At 31.4% G+C, this 19,363-nt stretch overlaps 2 protein-coding genes across 2 annotated transcripts in view; both read left to right on the top strand.

Annotated features, from left to right (window-relative positions):
• Positions 1-19,363, top strand: part of LOC128237370 (arginine/serine-rich protein PNISR-like) — a 142,967-nt gene that overhangs the window by 75,633 nt on the left and 47,971 nt on the right. The gene's annotated exons all lie outside the window — the stretch shown is intronic.
• LOC128237372 (microtubule-associated tyrosine carboxypeptidase-like) overlaps positions 12,289-19,363 on the top strand; it is a 32,429-nt gene continuing 25,354 nt past the window's right edge. Inside the window, exon 1 of the mRNA XM_052952846.1 lies at positions 12,289-12,627. The gene's annotated coding sequence lies outside the window, so the exon portion shown is untranslated. The remainder of the gene's footprint in view (positions 12,628-19,363) is intronic.

The raw sequence follows: 19,363 nt of genomic DNA, 5'->3' as shown, positions 1-19,363 counted from the left end.
TAACTGTAACACTATTATGTATACAAAATTGATGAATGAATCAGATGAAAAGAAATTAATAACATAGCGATTTTTTAAACATTATATTGGATAATTTTATTTTTTTATCTTAGAACTTACACAGCTTGACCTTTTTTTGTGTATTTTCATCTGTTGTTAACTTTATATCGCACGTACTATATTTGCAGAGCGTACAATAAACTTTTGGTTTTAGACGCAAAGACAAAACCTGCTTATTTAAATCAAAAAGCAAATTTGACATCGAAAGAGTATCGATTATAAAAATAGTTCTATAATTATGCCAAGCTACCATTTGCATGTTAATAACTTTAAAACACCTTTGTTAAAACATATAAGAATTTTCCAGTATTTCTGGTCCGTGTATAATATTCAGACGCATTTACGTTTCTGAATAATTACACTTGTGCGGCATATTTCCGTTTGAAGAAACACTGTTTGTTATATATAACAACACATCATATCTATTACGGTACAATGTATTCAGCATTTTCAAAGACCCTGTAGTACATTATTATTTTTTTTCGTTTTAATTGTGCATTTCGAAAATCCAAACATAAGACATTAGGTTGTAACCTCCCCATCTCCCTCCCCTTGCGTTTGGAAATTCCCTCATGTTCTATCCAGATCCTGCAAAACAAATAATATGAAAAATTTAAAAGAAAACTCTGAGTATCGAATAATGCCAAATGAAATGTTTTTTGCGTAGCGAGACGTACCACCCTCTTGTATCCCGCGTACTCCTGAATATACTCATTTAAACCGCGTACCAAAAGGATGCAACCTCAGGCGTTGAATATTGATAAAAGAAAAATAAAGCTTTGTTTCTTTCTAAAGCCGAATGTTTGAAGGCTCAACTGAAAAATAGGTTAACTTTGAAAATAAAGCAATAGTTTTAACCAGGTTATTAAAATTTTAATACTAAAACCTATACGACATCTGATAGTACTGTTCATTTAGCATTTTAAAAGATTTAAAGGATCGTCATTATTTTAACAAAGCAATCTAGATTATAGTAATGCACTCGTAACAAAATATTTTTGTTTCTCTTTAAAAAGCAAAATAGTTTGGAAACTAAACACTTGTGCTATTTAATACTTAACCATTATGTCGAGCGGTCAAGTACCTGCCCTTTGATTACCTTGGCGTCAAAGAGGTTATTCTGGTCTGTTAGACCACACAGAATCAGAACCGAGAGGTTCCAACTACATAATCTCACTAAACCCTACCTACACAAACAACAATAAGCAGACGTAATTTCTCTTTTATACGGGACTCGTTTTTCTTCTACCAACACGGTATCATATTTTAGTACTTTGTTCTAGAACGTCGGTATTCGTACAAGGTTTAGTGATTAACAAAATATGCACTTTCAGAGCCGGGTCTTGAGCCTTTCTCTTTCAGGTTGTTTTCATATGTTCTCAGAGAATTTTGTCATTATATCAGGTATTTTAGCAACATTATCAGACCGTTATTTCGATACTTAAATAGGATTTAGAGAAATGCTTGTCATACTGAAGCGTGTTTATAAAATCGCTGTGGCATAATAATGTCTACCAAATGTCTAACGGTTTCTCGCTAATGTTTTCATCTTTCTACAAAAATATTTACGAAATTTTTAATAAGCAATAATCGTCAGTTACTGGAATTTTATAATACTGTAATCCTTAATTAACTAATATTTTCATTTCCGCGCCACCAATAAACGCGCAATAATAAGGCGGAGGTTGGGTAGTTTACAGTTCTAAGTAAATCGTGTGAGAGTAGGATTTTGTTTTCAGTAAGGCATGACACAGGCTCGGGGTGCGTTTAATTGCGGCTTTGACATTTTTATTGGTCCCATATGATTTGAATATAGACTATTGGGTCTGCAAGTGCATTTCTGCGTAGATCACTTTGACAAGGCTGAGAAAGAAGAACAGATTGTCATAAAACAGTTACCATGACTATATACTTGCAATTAACCAATATATCTACGGATAGAGAAATCTGTTTCATATTGTTTTATATTTGGCCAATGATTGATACACAGGATAGGTAAGTCACCGGACACCCGCATTTTCCCCGTTTTTACTTACATAATTAATATAAGTACTACTAAAATATAGGATAAGCAGGAAAAAAAACTAAAAAACTAAAAAACAAGTATTTTTTTCTCAAACATGCACATTGAAAGTTCTTGAATAGCACAATTGCAGGCGTTTGGTATAAACTGAAAATTGCTTCGGTTTCCGTTTCCGGTAGCTATGGCGACGCCGAACGTCAACACTTCTGATAAACTACCAATCACTACCCCTCCTAATTTACGCTTGTCGTTAAGCCCCAGGGTCAACCGATACCCTCAAATCTTGTTAAAACGTTATATTTCGCAGTTTGAAAACTGTTATAGCGTATCAAATCTCCGGTTGAAGTGGATTTTTGCAGCCATCTATCAACAACGAGCAGTTGTTGGCAGAAAATGCAAGAGAACCGTTTTCTGGCATGTCTTCCTTGTAACAGTTAAACGTCAGCACTGAGTTTCAGGCATTGAGTTGTGACAATAAAAGTTAAAATATGCAAGGCGATAGTGCATGCATGTTCATAAAGGTATTATAAGGATTTCTACTTTCAAATATTGCTAATATTACATATGTATGTTTAAATCCAAATAAAGTTCATTCAGATTCTGATTCTAAATTAAAACAAAAACAAAAATGAAATCGTAGTTTGAAAGATTGATCAAACACAGTTTAACTGAATCTACAATATAATTATTTAATTCTTGAAACCATTAATTGGCAACATTAAGTGAATGAACCGTTCATATATAAAAGGAATATAATATTAATTAAACAATAACAGTATGTTGTATTTTAATGTGTGAACGGTTTTGGAAAAAAATATAAGAAAAAAATTATTACTGAAAAACGATTGAAACCTTTTTAATTCGAGTATCGACCGTGTAGTTTATGCTAGAAGATAACAGTAAAAGCTTGACCTGTACGTTTATATTGCCGGGCAAGCGAATTTGAAGTGATGACATTCGGATTCTGTACCTCTCCTTGGCATTATCAATAGATCATAGCCGTGGTAATTGGCAAGACCAGAGTTGAAGAAAGAGTATCAATTAAATCAAAGGTGTTGGACATCGCTGCACACTGACCTGCAGTCTAACACCGTGAAAGAAACATGGTTTAGGTCTTTTGGATGGAGATACATTATCTTGTAGTGGTCAGTTATAATTTTAGATAAATTGGCATTAAACAGCCATGTTCTAGTTCGTTTATTACAAAGAAATTTCATAAACCAATATTTAATGGGTATGTAAATGAAATGCTGTTGATGTTGCAATTAGTAACTACTGAGACCGGCTTAAGGTACCCGATGTACAATGAATCTTTTCATTGCATTGAGCCATTTGCAATAGTATTACGGTTAAATTTTGATGCCTCGTGACCACATATATAATTTAGTATGATTTGAAAGTTAATTGTTTACTGACAACATATTTGTCAACAATGAATATAATAAATGTCTGGAAAAACAACATTATTTATACAAGTGTGGCAATTTGAATATTTGTTCTTTATTTTAACTGAAATCGGACGTGAAATTACCTGTTTTGCAATCTTCAAGGTCCAAAAAGTCGCGTTTCCAGTATGTGTTTCGGAATTACTCAAATTTGTTTACTACTCATAAAACTCTTTCAAATTATACCAGGCATCCAAAATTCACATAATTATACATCGGATAGTTAATATTGATGATTGCTTATCTACCTACATCTTCTGTGTATTATGTTTTGCTTAGCATGTATGTAGTATGTATGTATGGTAATAGAATTGAGTAGATAAAACAAATCAGATGTATAACTGTTAAATGTGGTTCGATTACTGTTTTGGAAATTCAAAAATACGCTATAGCTTAAAAAAGATATGCTGAAATGAAGTTATCTAATGTATTGATAAATGAGTGGTGTTCTTCTACATTTAATACGTCGAGGAAATGTTGCAGAGTGTTTAAAGATTGGTTTGGTGTTGAAGACTATATTTAAAACTCATGCTTAAGTTGTCAAGATATGTATTGAAGTAATCGACTGCCAATTGAAGTTTGAAGCTGGTATAAAATAAAGCTTAATAAAAGAAAATGTGAACAATGAGATTTAAACTGTATTGGTGATAAATTTCAATATTTACTTAAATGTAGCTATTTTGATGAACTTAGAAAAAACGATTGATTGAAAGGCACTCGAATCTGTTTCCTAATGTTTTAAAATTACATATTAAACCTGATGATATCAATATATACGTATAAGTATGTTGTTGAAATATTCACTCTGAGAAATGTAACATAATGTACTCCTCCATTAGTACCTATTTATTTCTCTGTATTTACTATGTTTCAGCTAGGTGACGTTTGCAATTATCTAAAGGTAACACATGCTAATGTTTAGAAAATTAGTTATATGAAATGTATCCTTATTTTTGCCTATTTTTAGTATGTACTAGTAATGTTTGTTATGTTTATCATGTATATGATATATGTTTTCATTCTATTTTGTCATGATATTTCCCTCATGAGTTTAAAAGAATACACTTGTTAATCTGGTAGAGCTGTATAGTTTATTTGTTTCTCATCTGTGTTCAATAAAATATATATAAAACACAAATTATCAAGCCATTCTCTACACTTTGCCTTTCAAAAAACTATAGTAGACAGTATAAAAGCTTTGTACTTTAAAAAAAGACAATGTCTTTATTGGTAGAAAATAGTTGGTATCTCTGTTGTTTAATACATGTTAGATAAAAATCTAACCGAGTTCTTCGAAGCTCCTACAAACCGAGACCGCATTAAGAGAATAATGAAATGTATTACACCTAATGGAAAATCGTTAACAGCAAGGTTGTCCGCTCACCTTGAATGCATTAAGACGTACTCTAACGTCCCTGCTAATGTTACATACAACCCTGGTGGTCATCTAGCGGGATACTGACGTTTATTATTTAAAATGTTGTCATTATGGCCATAACTTCAACACTACTGCGAACACGCATGGCTCGCGTCTTGCTTTTCCATCAAAACCTCGTTGACTTTAATGTGATAGAAGTTTCAGAACTTACAAATAATGTATGTTTAATGATTGAAATTGTTCATATCATTTTCTCTAAATCAATGCAGTGTCTTGTTTCGTTTGACGTGAGCAACTGCTGTGATAAGTGGACCGGGTTGCAGAGAACCTACGAGTCCCCACAACACACATACATTGTTAATAACTGGTCAGTATTTGCCACATCTGTTCTGTGATGGTCTTATGTTTTTTTGTTTTAATTTCATCTTCATATACCAACAAGCTCACGCCCAGCTGTAACTTATGGTTCTGTTTTATTTCAGCTGGCAACAAGCTGGAAATGACAGATCCGACCACAGCTATTCCGTCTACATGGGGAGGGACCTATGTGGTCTAAATGACACATTTACATTATAGTAATTATGACACTTATTCTTTGAAACAATTTTTTTTTTTGTATAAAACTCTTACAACATATACTCAGTAGTCATTAAATTGAATGAACTATACCAATGTCTAGTTTTGAATGTTATAATTGGATTCGTTTACTAAGTCTGCAGTACTTTTTCTCTTTTTTCGAACGCTTTGGGAAGCATTTAAAATGTCGGAACAAAACAATGTTGTTACTTGATACTTATTGCATATGTGAAATAAAAGTAAATTGTCTTTTTAGTTCTATTCTAGTTTTTGTTTGGTACGATCGGATGGTGTGAAGTACTTTTCTCTTTTTTAGAAAGTTTCGAAAAGCATTTAAAATGACGGAACCGTTTTGCAAACAATGTGTTTACTTTCATTTGTGAAATAAAAGATGTTTTTCTTTTATGTTCTGTTTTAATATTTAATTGGTACGATGGGCCGGCGCGAAGTACTTTTCTCTTTTTTCGAACGCTTTAAAAACCATTTAGAATGACATACATTGTTATTACTTGATACGTATATGGACTATTTTCTATTTATTTTTTTCTATTCTAGTATTTGTTTGGTCCGATCGGCCGGCGTGAAGTACTTTTCTCTTTTTTTTGAACGCTTTGAAAGACATTTGAAATGAGGGAACCCTTTTACAAAACAATGTTATTACTTGATACTTATTGCATATGTGAAATAAGATTTGTTTCTTCTGTTTAGTTCTATTCTCGTATTTGTTTGGTCCGATGGGCTGGCGTGAAGTACTTTTCTCTTTTTTACGAACGTTTTGGAAGACATTTGAAATGAGGGAACCCTAAAAAAACAATTGACATGTGAAAAAGTATTTCTTCAAATCTATGTACAATTAAATTATGTTTTTTGTGTGTTATATTCTAGTATTTTTTTACCTGTGTGTGCTTGTAATCTGGATAGTCATTTTTTCTGCTATTGTCCGTATTGTTCATGTCTTCCAATTCGTTTAAGTAATATCCTAGTGAGAGTTGTGAATAAATATGGAAGGCATGGTATTTGATATGTTGGCAACAATATTCAGAAATCAGAGTTTTCTACTATCAGGTTTGTCTATAGACTATGCCCTTAATAATTTTAAATAACATATATTATATATATATTTATATATATGTTTTCAGGATGCCAATGGATAACTCCTTTCACCTATTCTAGCTTAAACGTTCTTATATTTTAAACCCTTAAACTGATGGAATATTTCTAATATACTGCATAACAAGAGAAACTGACGTTTAATGAATCAGAAAAGGCGTATGGATCTATGACTTTACCAAATGGAAGCAGTTCCTCTTACAATAAAGCGGAATGCCGCAAATGTTGACACAGTATAGAGATATCACACTCACTCTATCATGCATGACGTCGAGCGGCTTCCGAAAACACCGATTGTTTATGAAGTCATTTTTCATACTCGTATTATATATGTTCTCGTTTGTAACTGTCAGTAGATCTGACAACATCTGACAAACTAAAAATACTGAGATGTGCTCCTATTGCTGTGTTCATGTAATGATGGTTGACACTGAATGACAACTATTCTACTCTCGCGATTTGTGTGATTTCACCTATGTGTGCCCGGTCTAGGCAATTAAGCGAAGGCATAACAGTTAACTGTTCATGTACATAAATGAGCGCCGTTTGAAAGAAAATTAGACACGTCGAACGGGCACAAATTAAGTTGTGGTACAGATAAAAATTAGCATTTTGCCAATATATTTCGGTTATATCAAATAAATAAATACAGCAACGAATTTGAATAAAAATATGAATGGTTTTATTAATAGCTATTAATTCACCAGTTAAAATAGCGCCAAAATTTATCTTATATTTTTATTCAATTTCGTTGCTGTATTTGTTTATTTGATATAACCGAAATATATTAGCAAATCGACATTTGCCTTTTGAAATCAAAATTGTGAACATAAACATGACAACCAAGGCATGAATGCATATATGAATGTCACTTATACAAAAAAAAATATTCTAGAGAACGCAGCACAAAACTGATAATATATAGTATGTATACAATAAATAATGGTCTTACAACTTTATTAAATCAAACACAATGCTTTTTAGGAACAATACAACTTGACATGATGTGTGTCTGTCAGATAAATGTTAGATTAGTTATTAACCTATGTTTGAAGGGAATAAGAAATAACATTACTTACTACTCAATTCTTTAAATGTGTACTTGTTTTTCCAGTAGCACTTATTTCTTTAAAATTTTATACTTAATCATATCGACAATTATGATAACTTTGTGATCATCTGTTAACTTACTATTTTATGTGTATTAAATTCATTATATTATCAAAATAAATACTCGTTAAACCAACCCATGTTTGCGAAACAAATCTACCTGCAATTGTTATGACTTATAAAAAAATAAACACTTACTTCATCCAAAGTTTATCTAAAGATTCTTTGTTCAATTTAGGTCAATATTACCAACGATCAAAATATTTCATTTATTATACAATGAAAAACGTACATACATAAACATTACAGTAAAAGTAAAATGAAGACAATATGATATGGACTTTGACATAACAAATGGTTTAAATGATACAAAATAATAGAGAATTGACCAAATTTATTGCCCAGAATTATTCAAGAATGCAATCTTACTATATAAAATGTAAAAGCACAACGGTTTCATTTGGTTTTCATAATAGTAAATACCATGTATAGATGATAAGAAACAGAACAGAACATTTATTTACAAGAAGGTCATAGACCCATCGGCAAAACATGTGCATAGAGTACAATGTCAACACAAAGCAGCAATAACACGATAAACGCAAACTATGCAAAAAAGAATAAAATAAATAATTCATATACATTATTATGCAGACATAGAGAGGTGCGCTACTAGTTTATATCTATCAATGTCTTCATCAGAGTGCTTGGTTCACTTAAAGTTCTTATAAATGATAAACAATGCATTGATTCATTTGTTAACACTAATTAATTTGTCCAAAAGGGCGATGTTCTGCAAATAATTATTGATTCTTGTTGCAGTGTGTCTATTGTTTGGTATTTGTTGGAATTTAGTTGGACTCGATTCTTGTGCCCTTTAACAGGATGTTGGTTATTTCAGGCTATTGTGCTTTTCCCTGTAGATTTCATAGTTTTATTTATACATGAACCGTGGTCTGTTATATTTACAAATTATTTTAAAACATCCACTTTTAATGCATTATATGTTATTTTGTTGTAAAATTATGTAGGAATATGACTTTCTTTATCAAACACTGCACATTTAACCGCTACAAACAACCACACAATAGCGAATTACACTGATTTGTTAAATACTTAAAGATGCACTCTTACTAACAAATACAATTTACCACAATTAATTCAATTGTTTTAATATACGAGAATGGATGAATGAATGTTGAAACCAATGGTTCTTACGAAGGATACTGAGTTTAATTTGAATGAAATGTGCAGAAAACAAGGAATTTCTACCTTATGAGATGATAGTAGTTCACAATTAGTAGGCTACAATCTTGTTGTCAGTCATTCATATTTTCCATAAATGCATTATTTAGTAATAAGTTAAAGGTTTATAACTCATATATATATTTGTTCAGAGCGTACCGAAAGAAGTACCTGTATCAGCACAAAGACAAACAAGTTTATTTTTTAATAGTTATTTGCATGTGTGAGTGTATTTGGTCAACTCAACAAAACTCAACTCAACTTATCTTTAAGTATGGCTTATGTGCGTAATTAGTTTGAACTCATAGGCAATGTTTACACAGTCAAGTTGTTTGCATGCTCGTGGAAAACCCAGAATTACCAATATACTGCGTAGTGGTAATAATGACATTAAGAGCAGCTTGTTTTAATGAAAACAAAGCCGTCTATGAAATATACTTCACAGAGAGACTGGAATGTTGTTTTTAATAAAAGAATTTCTACAAATGGTTATTTTCTGTTTGAGTTATGTAACGGCAAACAAATGCACATGTCGGAATTTACGTAATTACATTGTATGTTAGCTCGGATATTTTGCGCTCGACAAAAATGCAAAATATGACAACGTTTTCCATTTAATTTTTTCAGTGTTTTAAAATTTATTTTCCATACGCTGTAAGCATGCGCCTTGTTCCATTAGGTTTAATAATTGAGTCATGTATTTTTTGTCAGAATTGTACTCCTCCTGGGGATTTAAAATGCCACTGCGCGTCCCTCCGGATAAAAGTTGGCTGTCTTACAGCGAATTACGCTTGGATAAATTGCAGAACTTACTTTAAACGATCATGTCTTAATATTAAATAATAAACATTGTAATGCTAAATCGTTAGCGTCATTATTTTGATATTATGTTTATAATCGTGGTGCATGTTTAATTCATCTTGAGGTTGAAAAGCAATTTCTTGTAGTTTGGGTGTTGCCAGAATTATTAAGAACATATTATACCTCAAAAATACTTGGTCCTTTTCACCAATAATTATGTTTAAATACATAATGACGTCACCAAAGATATATTTTTAATTAGCAATATTAACTTACTGTTTATTATTCTGGATTTAATTATGTTAAATGTTTATTCGAAATTATTATTCCTTACACGTTATAACTTTAGAATTAAATTGTTTATGTTTTATGTCAAGATGAACATGAAATATTATTAAGCAATCTGTTTCTTGCATACCTGAAATTATTTTGATTGCTCTTGAAAAGTATTTTCTTTAAGATTATCAATTTTATTATAATTTCTGATTGTTATGACACAGTTTTCGCATACAATTTGAGGCAAACATTATACATAATAATTTTATTTGTTCCTTATAATAGCTTTTACTTTCATCCCTGAATATTTTTTTCGTTTTATGTGTTCCGTCAAAGTTACTTATTTTCATGTTAATCATTTTGCACTGTAATTTCGTATATAAATCTTTATCCCAAACTATATATCTATCTCATGACAAGAAAGCTGTGTACAAAAAGAGATTGTGTTCTTTGAACATTGATAACATATGTTTTTGTAACAATTCTCTAAAACAGCTTTGCCTCCCGATCTTAACAACATCAACTTTTATTTATGTTTGTACTATACAACTCAAAGTTTGCTTAGGATCTCCCGTTATCATGACAATCAGATTATTTATATAAAAGAATCGCATCATTTGATCTGATGTTAAGCAATTGACGTCAACATAACAATGACAATGTTTTAATATATATATAAGGAGTTACAATTCCATGTTTACATTTGTTAGTCAGACATAAACTTACAATTAGACTTTAAGGTTTGAAACAAACAAACAAACAAACAAACAAACAAACAAACAAACAAACAAACATTAATCATATTTGAGTTATGACCATTGACAGAAGCATAGACTAAACACATATGACGTATATTCTGACCCTTGATTTTACCGCATTTTTTCATATTTTATTTGCAATATCGGCAATACATATATGCCTTTAATTATTTACAAATCAAAATTAAATGAGATGTACACAAATCGTACAGTTGCCATAACAAAATGTTATGTAAGTACATATTTTATAAAACAAACTATGCATCTGAATCAAAGCTGACTGAACGTCTTATCATTGTTAATATATGCTTAAAACATTATTATTATTTTTATTTTTATTATTATTATTATTTCTGATAAATACTCGGCGTTTTAAAACACAGGATATTTGCAGACGTAGATAAGTTTCTCAAAATTGGCTAAAGATCATCTTAGTAAATAAAAAAATATGTTTTTTCAAGATGAATGATCGTATGAGTAAAGATAAACTCCACGAGTACATGTATCGTTTAATAATATAAACAATAAAGGAACTATATGAAATGGATTATAATTTAATGCACTGCCATACTAATAAAGCGTCAAACTTTTTGACCGAAAAAAATAATAAAAATATTTTTGGCTAGAAATGTGTCATTTGATTAAAAAATAATATTACTTTCGATGTAACTTAATTCAACATTTTATGAAACTCGTTAACCTCCCAAAACGCTCGCTTAGTTTTTATTTAAAAAAATAATACATTGTTGTTAAAAGTACATTAAGTACCATTAATAAAAAATCTGATAAATCACTATTTAACAGTTAAGGCTAATATTTTGTTTTTAATTAAAGGTTGTGCACCAGCTACAACCAATTTTATAAAAAAAACAACTGGTTAAATGTTTGATTTGGTCATAGTCAACGTTGACTAAAATGTTTAATGATTGGTCAATATTTATAAAAAAAAATGCTATTAACCAATCAAAGCATTTTAAAATACAAACTAGCCTAAAGATAACATGTGGACAATTTTTCCAAGTGTTAAGCACTTGACTGCGGAATTCCCAATTATTATCATTATGAATAATTTTGTTCTTGATATTTTGCTTTTCTGGCAAAAGGGTTCTTGTTAATATAAATAAATGTGTTTTTGAACACTTGTCCTGGGAAAAGCTCCAGAATATAAATTTAAGATGTATTATCTTCATTCATGAACCGTTCAACATAACTTCCGTACATTCGAGATAACCAAGATTTTATCGACAATGCTGTCAAATGTGCCAAGCATTTGTTTAAGAATAAATACCTCAGGGTTGGTATGGGACAAATGTATACATGGGCATACCAACGCGCCCCAGGAAAGTGCATGACATTCTTGCGGGCATTCTGGGTATATATAGATGACTTTTATACACAATTTTCAGAAACATCTCTTGTTGTCGGACGGATTAAATATCTAATATGTGTCTTGTATAAGTTTATTTTTATAAATTTCCGGCTGATCTATCAAGGAGAATATTAATTAATTTCCGCTATGACTCGGTGTTGTTTAAAGTGTAAAGATATGTGTGGTTAAATTGCTATTCAAATTGCATAATACATTTTTTTTGATGAAAACGTATCCGTGAGGTCTGATCATTTATTAACATAGATATTCTCTTTTTTAGTTTTAATAGTCTAAAGAGGATTACTAATGCTGTGTTTTGGATTTGGTCACGTGACTTGTGACGTGTATAAAATAAGACAGATGCGTTCGCTGAAGGAAGCATTACTGACCGACCCTAAGTGCAGGTCCCGGGCCCGCCTTCATCTACTCCCAAGAAAATTGGAGTCCATTTTCAATTGGATTCCTCCCATACCAAGGTAAAATGTGTTCCATATTAAATGTACCGTTCACCCCCGAACTCGGCATTGATAGTGACATTTATCATCCTTTCTATGATTTACGCTCACAATAACCACTGCAATAACTGTGTGGTTTTTGTCCATTTACTCCAGTATTCATTGTTTCCATATTGTTGACCTACCATAATGTTGACAAGGACGTTGTCTCAGTCTTTAAGGAAATTGAAATGAAGGTATATGTTTTGCCACTGCTTATGTTTATTATTATTATTATTATTATTATTATTATTATTATTATTATTATTATTATTATTATTATTGTTGTTGTTGTTGTTGTTGTTTTTTATGATTTTTTATTTACGATTTTTATTATTATCCTAATTGCGAAATCAATTGACTCTCTTAGGTGAGGCAATAAGTTTAAAAGTCTAACCATCAAAACCTAGTATATCGACATTATATTGTTATATATATATATATATATATATATATATATATATATATATATATATATATATATATATATATATATATATATATATATATATATATATATACACCAAAGGTTACACTTGATAGATGCAAACATTTTTATTCTTTTATTTTAATACATTATTATATTTAACTCGGTTGACTTTAATGATCAAAACACAAAATACTAATGATTCGTGTACAACTAAACAAATATTAGCGATATTTTGGCGCAATTTGAAGCCACGCTGCTATTAATTGAACCCCCCCCCCCCATTTTTAAAGTCTATTTTTTGTTTAACAGTGGTAAGTTCATATGTTTTTTTTTGTTTTTTTTGATAATTAACGGTCAAATGAGTTAAAAATAATTATGCATCAACCTATATTGTCCTCTTTCAAATGAAACACTGAAGCCTTGGAAAACAACACTTTTCAAATCTTGTTCTTTATACACAGTAAAGCTTTAGGCTTAAAAAATGTCTGTTTCGGGTAACCCGACCCTACCTTTAAAAATGCGCCGACCCTAACTATTTTTTCCGTTTCTGAGCAAAAAAATATTCGTTAGCGAATAGAGAGTTACGAAGGGCGGATAAATGCAGATTTTAATCATAATTATTGTTTATATGTTAAAACAAAGTCAGGCAATGACAGTAATGTAGGAAAGACTGTCATGTGCAAGAAAACACTCTGCATTTACGACAGATTTTGAAAAAATAAAACAAAAAAAAAATCCCTACCTACCCTACCTAGAAATTTTGAGAAGGTTACCCTAAACAAACAATTATTGATTTGGCCTAATATTAGTTGTTACACATCTAAGTCAAAGACGAAGGCCAACATTTTCCTTAGACCACCAAGGCAAGCAGTGTATGGAGACTCGTGACAATTTACTGTGGCACCAACTTTAGACAGGTCGTACACTTTTATTACGCCCTATTACTTTCTGAATGCTGAGAATGTTTTTCTTCTCCAGTTTAGCTCTCTTGTAACAATGCAAGATGTCAGTTACCCAGTGATATACACAGGGACCTCGTCAGCAGTTGAGTTACAAGTCTTCAGTTTTAACCGACGACTTGTTGATTGCTGACAGTGTATTTTTACTTATCTGTACACTTACCGACTCCAGTTTGCGTTCTTCAATTAATAACATGTTTTCATGACCTTCACTTTCTGAACAGTTTATTAATCACTGCTTCAACTGCACTGTTACACATTGGAGACAAAATAACTGCCTTGTAAGGAAATTGTTAATCAATAATTTGAATGCAATTTTTATCAAAACTAAAAAAATGGTATCGGTTTCAAGAAACTTAGTCAGTCGTAGCTTCTTGCATTTGTGGAAACATCACAATTGGCAACAAATTAATTTTTGCTTCATCAACTGTGTTTCCAATTTCAATATTCGCTAAAACTCCGTTTTTACAAATAAACATTCAATAACAGAAATATGACCCTAAGATAATTTCACTCCATGACTAAATGGTTCAATGTGTAAAAGAACTGAAAACCAAAAAGTATCTCTTTCTAGGTTCTTGATACCCTTGACTTTTTAATTCGTTTTTTCAAGAGCCTGAACCATATCACTCAAATCTTTGTGCAATTTCTGTGAGTGGGGCCCGGCCATTGCGAATTATCTTGCAGTTTGAAACCTAGCTATCAGATTATCACGATGTGTACCGCAGTGATAAATTGCCTCATTTGCTATGAGCTACGAGAATCATTTGTCATTTTTTCACGTGTTTCTCGTGCAACTTTCTTCGGGCCTTCTGTCCAATTGCTGTACTTACCAAATGCTTGTTGAATTCAGGTAATGTATGTATACAAACAATCCCAGTGCACACTATTCGGTCGATTATGAACATTTAGTTAATAAAAATATTATAATTGTGTATTATCTTCGTGGATGGTAGACAATGGTTAAAATGTGTAAAAGGTTTGTACTTTAGACAATGACAACTAATGGTTAATTGATATCAGTGTAAGTTGACTGTGAAATGTTTAATACAATACTTCTTAAGACCTTCTTTTGCTGATTGTATATATAAAATCACTGTATTGTTGTATTGGCCGTCCGGTCTCGGCTGCCATGTTTCCGAAAGTTCTCTGTCTTGGCCCACCTGCGCTGACCATCAGGGCCGGTCAGTTATGTGAGCATTTTCCGCCTCGCCTCACCCGGTCGTAAACTGGACATAAACATTCTTTATGTTAGCCCTGTCCACTAATTAACTCTGACATCGTTTGCTCTCGACGGTGATCTGAAGCACCGATGGTCTTGTTTCATCGATGTTCCTGCTAATGCGGTCTTTCCGATGGACTGGGTTGCTATTCATCTATTATTTAATAAATTCAAAGAGGTAGTCAAAAATTGCATTCATATCGAAAATTCATGTTTTTAGTTTCTTTTGATTAACTTCATGCTTGTTCATGCAACACGAATTGTTAGATATTATAACTGTTTTACAATATCTAAATCGCTATGATTAGCTAAATCTCTCTTCCTGAAGCTTGTGCAACAGAGTATTTCCCTGTAGTATTTAATCTGCGAGCGAACATTTTATAAATTGAAGAAAATCTTTAAGAATGAATCGTTCAAATTCCTGCTGCTATTTTAGTGCAGGGATTTAAATTGGATGTGCCCAATTCACAATTTATTTGTTTAATTTGTATAATAAGGACGCAATATGCGAAGAATTACAGTAATTACACGCCCAATGATCGGAACTTTTGATTTGTTGAGATAACAATTATTTGCCGTTAGCTATGGTAACCAAATAACCAAGGTTTTCTTGAAACTTGGAATAAAGTTCTTTATATCGTGATTTATGGGAGCTCCAAACCGGCGGACTTTACAAAATGCTTGGCCTTTGATGTTTGGAGGGAATACGTTATTTACGACAATATTAGGTTTCAAGTTATGTTTGATGGTGTGGTCTTTTCAAGGTAGCTTTTGTAGGATTTAGCGATTACCCCCAACACTTTCCAATGACGATATTTTTGATATTTGTGTAATGTGCGGTGTTGTCTTGTAGTTATGTGCATGTTTGACCTTGATACGCGTGTTTTTAATTCCATTCAAGGCTACTGGGTATGTCCCAGTATATACTGTGTTTAATGGATCTTTTAAAAGGCATAGATTTTAAACATAAACATTTTAATATGTCTTTTGAAATATGTATCAATTAAAGTGTGCGCTTTAGAAACTTGAAATAATTTCCAAAATGTACATTATAAGTTTATAAGAAGTAAACGCATATTTGTACGGTTTCCACTTAATGAAATGCTTTAAGCTAGAAAACAATGTGTTACAATAGGAATTATTTAACCTTTTGTCCTATTAAAAAGTGGATATAAATTAATATATTTTAATTGATGAAATATTGTTATACATTATGAGATACATCTCAAAACAATGTCTACATGATTTTTCAAAATGTACATTATAAGTTTATAAGAAGTAAACGCATATTTGTACGGTTTCCACTAAATGAAATGCTTTAAGCTAGAAAACAATGTGTTACAATAGGAATTATTTAACCTTTTGTCCTATTAAAAAGTGGATATAAATTAATATATTTTAATTGATGAAATATTGTTATACATTATGAGATACATCTCAAAACAATGTCTACATGATTTTTGTTCTTGTATGATTAGTAAAAATGTGTTTTTTTATGAAAGCGATTACCATCAGGGATTATATGAGCTATAACCTATATGCAGTGGAAAAGAAAGTACATGTTAGTAATTGACAATTAACATGTCGAGGATATTGTAGAAAATCATTATATTAGCAGGTGGTCAAACAAGCATACCCTACTCGTAAATGTCTAATTTCCTGGAAATAGCCTGCTTAATAAAGCTAATAATTTATTTCACCTGAAACATAAATGTTAATAGGTCGTGAATTAAACAGAATGGCTCCTCCCAAGTCCTATAATAAAATCCACAGTATTTAATGTCAAATATTAACGACTCCCCTGCTGAAAGCTACAGGCCTGTGAAGGTACCCGGTCAAAAAGGTACAGTCTGTAAGAAGTTCGCGATCGAGGCAGTAAATGCCATGGGAATCGGTTATAAGGAAACGTATTCGTTTTCAAAACGCTGTACTCTACAGAAAAGGGATAATGTGGGTACATTCTGAGAAGGATAGCTGCTCTAATGTTGGTTTAAACAATACAATTTAAGGATAAGGTTCATGTGATCGATCATATACATTTCAAATACAAAAAAAATAACTATAAAAAATATGGACTTGTGATTATACTTTTGAAAAGTATATTCAATAAATTTTCACTATTAATTAACAAGCACAACATAATAAGCCCATAGAAAAAAAATGAATAAAGTCAAATGAATTTCATTTTCTTTTCTGGTCAAAATTGCTTCATTTCCATTTTACAAAGTACTTGGTTTATGCTAATTGTTAATTATTTACAACTTACTTAAGGTGAGCCCCCCGTTACCGGCTGTACATGATGTGCAATTATTATCTTTATTATCAGAAAAAACACTTAGCAATATAAAAAACATAAACAAATTATGGATACCTTCGGGCTTTAATAGTTTCGTTTCCCAAATTTTAATGACTTCAGGTGTATAGGTTTATGTATTATCTCCTAATATTGTAAGACAAATGTAAAAAGTTGTTGGTTTTTGCCTCTCCTGGCGTCTAAAATATGTGGTTTTCTTCATGAATATGTCATCGGGCCCGGGGCTAACGTATAAACGCAGACGATATGGGTTTAGGTGAGAGATTTATATGGCCAGAATGTTTCAAATAGCAGATGTCAAATACACTAGATTAACTTTTGTTTATTTTTGCTTAAGTGTGTTTAACTGGATTTTGTCCATCGCAATATCGTTTTAGATCTATCTAATTGAATGTATAGAAACAATTTTATAAGAATGTATTTTGGCTTCAATCTTAATTTATAACACAAACAGTATGTCACTTAATTAGTTTATATAAGTTATTTTTAGAAATAGGTTCCAGAATTATTTGTAAAATTGGCCTTTCCATAGTTATGTGAATAAGATTACTCAAAGCCAGCTCGAGCCAACTAAACATATATACATTTTGTTTCGGAATATGTTTCGAACGCGTATAACAAATTCTATCAGGATTCCTGCTTGGAACATCGACAATACCCGAGAACGCCGATGAAAAACATTATTACTCAAAAAAGTAATAACTTAACAAAGCACGTTTCATGTTTTACAACCCTAAACATCGCAGCGTCGCACTGGCCATTGAATTTAGAGGAATCACCTGTATTCTTGAAAAATTGAGGCTTGATGTTTTTGTAAATATGTTTATACGGGAAATAATATAAGTTACGAGGTTCGTAGGTAACGTGATATGGGATATACGGGGTAAAGGAACTGTATCGGATAAGAGCGTAAAAAAGGTTTAGAGAAGTCATTTGTGTATACATTCAAAGAATAAGTTTAGATCACTCAAAATAACGGGTCATTAAACAACTATAGCGAATAATATTTGTATTTGTATGGTAAACCTGAACGATTGCTTTTGGCTATTTGGTTTTTGGCCGTTTTCCTAATGCTTTTTGCTTTTTGTCGCACACGTGCTAAAATGATTTAAGGGCTTCAAGGGGACGAACTTGCAAGAAAAGCTCGGAATTGGCAGGCCATGAATGCGACTAATAGCACAAAACAAATAGCAACACATGTTATTCATGTTTTCTATAAAAAGGGACAATTTTATGTTGGTACACTAAAATGTGTAAAATCTTTAATGGGTTTTTCCTGACTTTAACAAAGCATTAGATTTAGTACTCAGAGGTAATATTTAAACACATTAAAAATTATATACGTTGCCATAAAATTAAAATATTTATATATTCTAAGTCAACAGCAGATAAAATGGTTATGTGAGACGTTTGTATGCTCATAAGAAACACGCCATGGTGGCTACACATTTTCTTTCATTCTTCCATTTATATAAATGACCCAGAAGAAGAATTCTACCTGGGCTTAATTCAATGTCAGCTCTCTTCAACTACTCATTTTGTCGTTTGCAGATGATATTGTTATAATTTCACAATCTTACAAAGACCTCCAAAGTAATTAAATATTGTAAGCAAGTATATATATATTTGAGAAACCACCACGAATTATTGATTATAAAAACGAAATTGAAATAGGGCTTTAAATTAAAAAATAGACGCTAAAGACGCACTTGGTCACGTGTTACAAATATGATTTCTATTTGATATATTCTCTTTATTATCATTATCAAACACTTTTTATCAAAATTCTGTCG

Source organism: Mya arenaria, chromosome 6, assembly GCF_026914265.1.
Source record: "Mya arenaria isolate MELC-2E11 chromosome 6, ASM2691426v1".
Taxonomy (NCBI): domain Eukaryota; kingdom Metazoa; phylum Mollusca; class Bivalvia; order Myida; family Myidae; genus Mya; species Mya arenaria.
Note: the sequence above shows the minus strand (reverse complement) of the source record. Positions and strands in the feature narration are given on the sequence as shown.